Raw genomic sequence first — 9463 nt, 5'->3', positions numbered from 1 at the left:
ATAACTATGCTCAATTCTGTCAATTGCTCAACAGTAATTTGTTCACCCACCGTAGAATACTTATACTCTTGAGAGAAGCCACTAGTGAAACCTATGGCCCCCGGGTCTATCTTCATCATATTAATCTTCCAATACTTAGTTATTTTCATTGCTTTTATTTTACTTTGCATCTTTATCATAAAAATACCAAAAATATTATCTTATCATATCTATCAGATCTCACTCTCGTAAGTGACCATGTAGGGATTGACAACCCCTTATCGCGTTGGTTGCGAGGATGTATTTGTTTTGTGTAGGTGCGAGGGACTCGCGCGTAGCCTCCTACTGGATTGATACCTTGGTTCTCAAAAACTGAGGGAAATACTTACGCTACTTTGCTGCACCACCCTTTCCTCTTTAAGGGAAAACCAACGCAAGTGCTCAAGAGGTAGAAACCCCCTCTCCCTCTAGTCCAAATTGGACAAGGAGGGGCCCTTTCATTCCCCCTCTCTCCTCCTTCCCTCTCTCCTACTCCTAATCTTGGAAGCGTTGGAGTCCTACTCAGTGACCTCTCCACATCATACAGTAATTTCAAAAAAAAATGGTGGGAGTAGGACTCCCCTTGGGGCGCGCCTAGGAGGGCCGGCCTCTCCCCCTCCTCCACTCCTTTATATACGGGGAGGGGGGCACCCCATAGACACACAAGTTGATCAATTGATCTTTTAGCCGTGTGTGGTGCCCCCTCCACCATAATCCACCTCAGTCATATCGTAGCGGTGCTTAGGCTAAGCCCTGCGTCGGTAGCTTCATCATCACCATTATCACACCGTCGTGCTAACGGAACTCTCACTCGAAGCTCTGCTGGATCGGAGTTCATGGGACGTCATCGAGCTGAACATGTGCTGAACTCGGAGGTGCCGTACGTTCAGTACTTGTATCGGTCGGATCGTGACGACGTATGACTACATCAACCGCGTTCTCATAACGCTTCCGCTTACGATCTACAAGGGTACGTGGACGACACTCTCCCCTCTCGTTGCTATGCATCACCATGATCGTGCGTGTGTGTATGATTTTTTTTTTGAAATTACGGTGTTCCTTAACAGCAAGGACCGGCTTACCTTTCAGCCTTCCCTCGTGGCGAGAGAGGGGCAAACCTATAGGTCTTTGTTTCATGTATTCGGTGCAAAACTCAACCACCTCCTACACGGTATAACCTTGTAGGATGCTTGCCTCTGGATGGTTTTGGTTCCAACAAAAGCGCTTCAGTATTCCCATGAACCGCTCAAAAGGATACATGTTGCGAAGAAACACAGGACCACAATACTTTATCTCGTCGACAAGGTGGACAGTGAGATGGACCATGACATCAAAGAATGACGGTGGGAAAAACATCTCTAGGTTGGACAATATTATTGCAATATCATCTTGCATATGATCTAACTCTTTAGGATTTACAACTTTCTGCCATAGTTGGTTGAAGAAATCACAGAGGTCAATGAGTGTGTTTCTTTGTCCATCAGATTCCTGATGGCCTCCAGGAGGATTTGTGTCAATATTACGTGGCAATCATGTGACTTCATGTGTCCCAACTTCATTTTACCTAAGCTCACATCAACGAGACTTCTGATGTTTTCGCAGTAGGAAGAGAGTGTCTTAACTGACAACAAATAGGTGAAGAACTGTGTTGCTTCCTTTGTATAGAAATTGTAACTCTGGCGAGCTTTGATGAATTTGTCATCATATTCTGCTTCAATCTTGCATTTTGATTGATCAGCAAGCATATCGAGCCGTGAACCGTCACCATCCTTTCTTTTACCTTTAATCTTGAGCAGAGTACCAAGGATGCTTTCACATACATTCTTCTCTACGTGCATGACATCGATGCAGTGACGTACAGGTAGAATCTCCCAATAAGGTAATTTCTAGAACACTGATTTCTTCTTAAACACTTAACCCTTGGGTGTTTGTTTCACCGTCAAAAGGTGGTTCTTGCCAAGCACAACATTAATTTTTTAGCCATGTTGTGGACCACCTCCCCGTCATAGGGTCTTGGACCCGCACGTGCCTCTGCCGTACCATCAAATTCAGCTTTCATCTTTCGGTGTGGGTGATTTTTCCGCAAGAACCTACGATGATGCAAATACACTGTTTTGCGTGAGTTGGAAAGTCTTCTACTAGCTGTCCTATCCATGCATGTGACACACCCTACATCTCCCTTTGTTTTCTGCCCCAATGTGTTGCCTAATGCCGTCATATCTTGAATGGTGTGCACCAGCATCACATGTAGATCGAAAATCTTCTTTCTGTAAGCATCATAACATTTTACAGCAGGCGCATCTATCCACACTATCAGCAGTTCTTCTACCGGTAGCTGAAAGTAAATGTTGATGTCATTTCCAGGTTGCTTCGGGCCTTGGATAATCATTGACATTATAATGTATTTTTTCTTCATACACAACCATGGAGCTAGGTTATATATGCACAGAAGCACGGGCCATGTGCTGTGATTGGTGCTCATATCGCCAAAAGGATTCATCCCGTTAGTACACTCCCCGAGCCTTATACTTTTAAGATCCTTGGCAAATTTTTCAAACTTTTTGTCGATTAATTCCCACTAAGCCCCATCTTTCGGGTGTCTCATAAACCTATCCGCAGTTCAATCATCATGATGCCACCGCAACCTCTTTTCCTCTCTAGGGTTTGGAAACAAACGCCTCAACCTTGGAATTAAAGGCATGTACCAAACAACCTTGAACATGATCCATGTCTTGATCTTGGCGTCCAATTTGTACTTGTCCTTTGCTCTCCTGCGCTTGTATCATGGATTCTTGCATGTGGGACATGCACGCGAATCTTTGTACTCACCATGGTACAATCATTCACACAAGCGTGTATCTTCTGTACTTCAAGTTCCAATGGGCAAACAATTTTCTTCGCTTCATTCGTGCTTCTGGGGAGCACATTATCTTCTGGAAGAATTTCATTGAAAAGACCTAACATCTCTGTGAAGCCCTTGTTTGATAGACCGCTTGCTGCTTTAAATCTGAGAAGCGCCAGGGTGGCACTCAACCTGGAATATTTCTTTTTGCAACCTGGATACAATTATTTCTTGGAGTCTGCATCAATGGTTGGCAGATCCTTGTACCCAATCATATCCTTTTTTGGGCCCTCGAAATCTACAATCATAGCAGCAAAATCTGGCATATCAAGATCGTCGTCATCTACGTTGACGTCTTGGTTTTCCAGTGGGCGTTTCAGCTTTCCGGTGTTCCATTGGTAGCTTGACGCCTCTGCCCCGATGTTAGATTCAACATCCATGTGACACTGATCGGGGTTTGGCATCTCACTGCCCTAGGTATCTTCATCCATGACCTCCTCTTCACCGTGTCTGGTCCAACGTGTATATCCATACATGAATCCCCTAGAGACTAAGTGCATCTGGACATCTGCAACTTCATGTGACTATGTATTGGCACAATCAGTACATGGACACAGAATGTAATCTGCATCACCAATTCTCCTCTTCGTACTTTCAACCAAATTCATGAACTCTGTCATGCTACTGATAAAATCTGCGGTTTTCCGATTCTTCATCCATCGAGATTGTCCCATCTGCAGCACATGAATGGTAATTAAAAACAAAACAACAACATTAATACACAGATTAACTGCTGCCCAAAGATGCATGCATAAATCACAAGGTTTTATTTTAATAATTACTGAGGGTGCTCCATGTTGTTATGCAGACGTGCAATGACAAAAATTAATGGCCAGTCAATTTACACGCAGAGTACTAGTACAACACTATCCTTAGGAATTGAATACCTTAATTAAGCCACTCATGAAAAGAATACCTTAATTAATTAGCCGCGCGGCGACCTCCACCCAGCAGACAGACAAGCGTGATGCAGCAGCATGCTGAGTTAGCAGGGTCAAGGAGTAAAGTTTAGTGCGGCTGCCACCTAAAGTTCGACCTGCACTATCCCGCGATCGACCGCGATGGATGTGCTCGAATCACGCCGCCGCCGACCTCGATGGTTGAGCTCCTCCTATCTCCCGCCGCAGACCAAGGATTCACCTCCTATGATGCCACCACCACCCACCGACCGAGGATTGACCTCTTCTCCGGTAGCCACTGCCTAGGCCACCGCCGCCATCTCTATACATAGAGCGGCTGTTTTTTTGACGAATATATCTGCAGAGCGGCTGTTTACACGGTATCTCACCGTAACTCAATTATATGGACAGGGTAGTACATCACATACGGTTATGTAATGGCAACCGTGTATAACCTACGTTGTCTTCTCACATGATTTGGTGCGCAAATCGTGTGTGACGTTGTAATACCTAACACACAAACGACATGTATAAACAGTGTGCCGTATACAACATATAGTGCCATAAGTAGTTCCCGACCGTTAGCTTATCTCCACAGTTTCCCATTTCCCCCAAATCCCTACATAGCCTCCAAATTCCCTCGCGTCGCGCTGACATTGGGGGAATGCAGACGAGTGGTGCTGATGGTTTCGGTGCGGCTGCTCCTGCTCGTATCGCCGCCACGACGGCGGTCGCCGCCGAGCACTTGCCTAAGGCCATCAGAAGGCAGGTGTACTACGGATCCGAATCGTCCTATCAGGTTCCAATCTATCCCGATCTATTTTAGCATGTCCAAAGTATAGCTGCTTGTTGAATTCGTCTTGAATGACCCCCCCCCCCAGGAAAGCGATCTGCCGCCGGATCCGGAGCATGACTCTAGACTCCCGCAACACGAGTTCGACTCCGAGTTTTGCGCCACCGAGAAGTATCAAAAGCTGAGTTGTGTGCACGGGCACACTCCTTCTCGGCGTGTATGCACGGAGGGATTTGACATTGGCTGGTGTTTCTCAGTTGCCCTTAGAGGTTAGTGCTAATTAAGTTCATCACTTTACTTCAGTTATTGCCACCGCTCATCCAGAATACTATTTAACATTGGCAGGGATATGAGGCTTGTGCCTTTGTTAACTGGCTGGATGAAGAATGGCATGGTAGGGCTCGGAGTGTTATTACCAAGCTTGCAGAAGATAACGTAAAGCTGAAGAAGAAACTGGCTGATCTGGAATGTACAATCAGTACGATGAAGCAAGAAACAATCAATCTCAGGCAACAAATGAAAGAAAGAGACAAGAAGGAACTAGCATGTGTAGTTATGGTTGTTGCATTAGCCATGTTCTATGCGCCATTTGCAATGATGATTAGGGGTTTTGTTTGACAGTATTGCTAAAGCACATCTAGATGTGTTCTAAGTAATACAAATCTAGGTCCTATGCCATTGATGTTACGCGAAGATTCGTGCAGATATTTTTCTTTGTCTTTTTTCTTTTCCTTTCTAGTTTGATTATTACTGGCTTTATCAATATGAAGAGCTCAATGTATTGCTTGCCGACTGTCCTACTCCGTTTTTACCAGTACCGGTGCATAATCCCAAAACTCGTACCTTGTTTTTGTGCTGAAAAAGGAAACCAGCCAAATAGCCAATAGGAGTCCTGCGCAACCCCGGGAATTTGGAGCGACTGGGTACAAATAATTGTGGTTGATTATATCAGCGGTTAGATAATATGTCAACCCCCGTTTCAATCCCCCCCCCCCCGCTTCAATTGGCAGTTCCGCTTCTCTGCATACCCCCCGCGCTTAAGTGTCCACCATCTTCATCGTCCCCGGTAGGCCGCGCTACAGACTGGCACACACTCTGCTGCCATGTCGAGCAACAGCGAGGACGACAGTTCGGCCAGCAGTCTGGCGCCCGATGATAGGTCAACATCGGAATCATCCCGCTCGTCTTCCATGAGTCCAGCGTCGAGCCTAGACCTTGATTATATCCGGTTCATGGAAGGGGAGCCTCCTCTGGAGTCGTCAGACGACAACCATACAGACAAGGAGCCGTCGGAGGACGAAGAAGAGGACGACGATGATGATGTGGCGGAATGGTCGAACGAGGAGGAGGAGGAGGACGACAACAACGACGATGACGACAGCGGCGACAACAAAAAGCCAACGGTCAGCGGCAAGAAGCGTCCTCGCCAAGACGATGTCGCGGGGCCATCCAACAACAACAACAAGAAGGACTAGATTAAGCATACTGTATATATCTCTGTTTATCCTGTCAATCTCATCACAGACGGTTAGTAATATGTATTCAACAGAGATCTTCTACATTATCGCCCAAAGGTTGGTTTGTTAAACTGTGTGCCCTGACAAGCACACAATTCATAAAAAAATACTGTATGGGCTGTCTATAATGATCGCACACAATTCTGATTACCGACCTGTTTGCCGGGTATCACACACATCTTGTTATGTCGAATCATTTGTGTTCACCTCAATCATCGCAAACGGTTCATCAGAGTGCACTGTATGCCGTATATCGCACACACCTTGATCTGGTTGCCTGTTTCTGTTGTTCTGTCTCATCGCAAACAGTTTGTACAGATCAACTGTATGCCCCTCATCGCACACGCAACTAAAATCGGAACTGTGTTTGATGTATCATCCATCGCAAATGTTTTGCACCTTTTTTGAAGGTTTTTTTACATCACCATTTTCGATTAATGCATCGCACACAGTTTCGTCAAAGGGTCTCTGATCGTAGTGTCGCGTTAGCAGCATCCTGCAGTAGTGATCTTTAAATTCAGCATCATGCACATATTGATCTTTGATGGTCTCCAAACCAAATATTTTAAAGTCAAGTTGTGAAAGCATAGTATAGCGACGAGACAATGCATCAGCAATAACATTTTCTTTACCCTTCTTGTGTTTAATGACATAAGGGAAAGTCTCAATGAATTCAACCCATTTAGCATGTCTACGATTCAATTTGGCTTGACTTTTAATATGTTTCAAAGATTCATGATCACAATGTATAACAAATTCTTTGGGCCATAAATAATGTTGTCACGTTTCTAAAGTCCGAACAAGAGCATATAATTCTTTATCAAAAGTAGAAAAGTAGAATAATTCTTTATCTAAAGGCTTCTTCCTGTGCGGTACCCCAAAGAAATGGCACATCCTTCTTTGTAAGCTCATTGAGAGGTGCAGCAATGGTGCCGAAATCTCTCACAAAACACCTATAGAATCCAGCAAGGCCAAGAAACTCCTCACTTGTGTGACCGTTTTGGGCTGCGGCCAACTCTCAGTAGCTTCAATCTTGGCTTTATCAACTTCAATACCCTGTGGAGTAACAACATAGCCGAGAAAAGATACTCAGTCAGTGCAAAATGTGCACTTCCCAAGGTTACCAAACAAAAGTGCATCACGTAGAGCAATAGAAACAGATCGTAAATGTTCCAAATGTTCCTCCAAAGATCTGCTATAAGTCAGTATATCATCAAAATAAACTACCAAAAATTTTCTAGTGAAAGCACCTAAAACTTTTTTCATTAATCTCATTAAAGTACTAGGTGCATTAGTTGAGCTCGAAGGCATGATTAACCACTCATATAATCCAAACTTAGTTTTAAATGTTGTTTTCCATTCATCTCGCAATTTCATAAGAATTTTATGGTATCCACTCTGCAAATATACTTTGGAAAATATCGTAGAGCCACTCAATTCATCAAGCATATCATCTAGCCTTGGAATAGGATGACGATAACGAATAGTAATATTATTAATGCCTCTACCATCAACACACATACGCGATGTACCATCCTTTCTTAGCACTAGTATAATGATAGAGGCGAGGGTGTCCCGATCTTTCGATGAGATGATAACTATCGATTTGGTGGAGATGACTTTGATAATCCGACTACAAACATGCACGACATTGCGCCTTAGCAATCGCTAAACCAATCTCCCAAGGTTATTGACGATGCTGGAAGCACGATCAGCCTGACCACGAAGGTCTATTCCTGCACGCAATCGAAGAACAAGCAAGAATATGATAATTCAATCTGAATATTGCGAATATAGATGAAGTATTGATAAAGGTGGGGATCCGTAAGCGGTCTTGGTCTGGTCGTTGGACATAAACGAAGTACACGAAGTTGCAATGGCTAACTTTTAACTAAACAAATCCCAAGGAAAAAGCTACTAGATGGATCTACTTATATAGGAGCAAGGGGTGGCGGCCAAGGAGGTGGGAGGACGTCCCAAGGCAGCCTAAAACTAACCCTAGGTCATACAAGGCTCATGGGCCCAAGTGGAGGTGATGCAACACCTTTGGGCTTGTAGTTTGACCCGGATTCTGCTGCAACGTCAGATTGTTTCGTCTATAACTCAATGCTCCGGATGAATTTGAAGGTGAATCCAATTGGGTTGGAAAGAGCACGAAATCTAGTTTCCAACAAAAAACGAATCACCCAATTCGGAGTCCGTATGAAAAAGTTGTTGCCGTTTTGAGTTAGGTATGTCTGTGTAGTCCGAATCTGAATCCAGAACGTGAGAGACTTGGACTCTATCTTCTCTTGGCCCAAAAGTGACGTCAGAGGACTTTTTTAACAGAACCTAAACTTCTCATTTTCCCTTATCTTCATATGTGGATTGTACAAATGTCCCATACACCTGCAATTAGATAAAACACAAAAGTGTGTGAAGTATTTTTGTTCTGGATAACATAAATAGATTATTGAATAGTTTGCATTAGAAATCAGCTGACAAATATGCATGTATGCAATATTTTTGGTCGTATCCAAGGTAGTCATGTCCTCATCATATAATAGGAACAACACAAGGACTAAGAGATTCGTGTATATAACCTTTGTCGAGCAGCTCCTGTACTTGACGCATAATCTCCTTCGTCTCCTCTGGATTGGTATAGTATGGCACACGGTTTGGCAGCAAAGCAACGAGAATTAAGTCAATCTGATGCTCAATCCCTCGAATAGGCGGCAATCCGGGTGGCACGTCTTGTGGAAAGACGTCAGTGAACTCCTGCAAAATGTTAGTGATAGTAGGAGGCAAAGAGGAAGGCACGTCCTTGAATGAAAATAATGCCTCTTTGCCCACAAAAGCATAACAAACAAATTTGATGTAATCTAGATCATCAATATCAGATTTGGTGGCAAGTAAACATCCACACTTCAATTTAATTTCAAAAGAAACTCTAGATGGTTTGTTATTAGGCTCCATGTGTTGCCCAAATTATTTTGCCACAATCTGATTTTCATTCTTATTGTGCTCCTGTTTTGCTTCACTATCTCTATTAATATCATCTTTCAAAATAGAATCAGGAGACATACGAAGCAAAGTAATATGTGTATCCTTATGAACAAGAGTATACTAAATTTTGAGGCTAAACAATGTGCTGATTTGATCTTAAAAATGCATGAGTTAACTGAGGAAAACATTGAGCGTATGAATGCTCAATATGAACTTGCTGGAGATAAGGGTAGAAAACATGTTGTGTTTGCACCTGGAGATCTTGTTTGGTTACATTTGCGCAAGGATAGATTACCTGATTTGCCAAATCAATGCTAATGCCACGTGCTGATGGTCCTTTTAAGGTGTT

The sequence above is a fragment of the Triticum urartu genome, chromosome 2 (assembly GCF_003073215.2).
Source record: "Triticum urartu cultivar G1812 chromosome 2, Tu2.1, whole genome shotgun sequence".
Taxonomy (NCBI): domain Eukaryota; kingdom Viridiplantae; phylum Streptophyta; class Magnoliopsida; order Poales; family Poaceae; genus Triticum; species Triticum urartu.
This window is presented reverse-complemented; position numbering follows the sequence as displayed.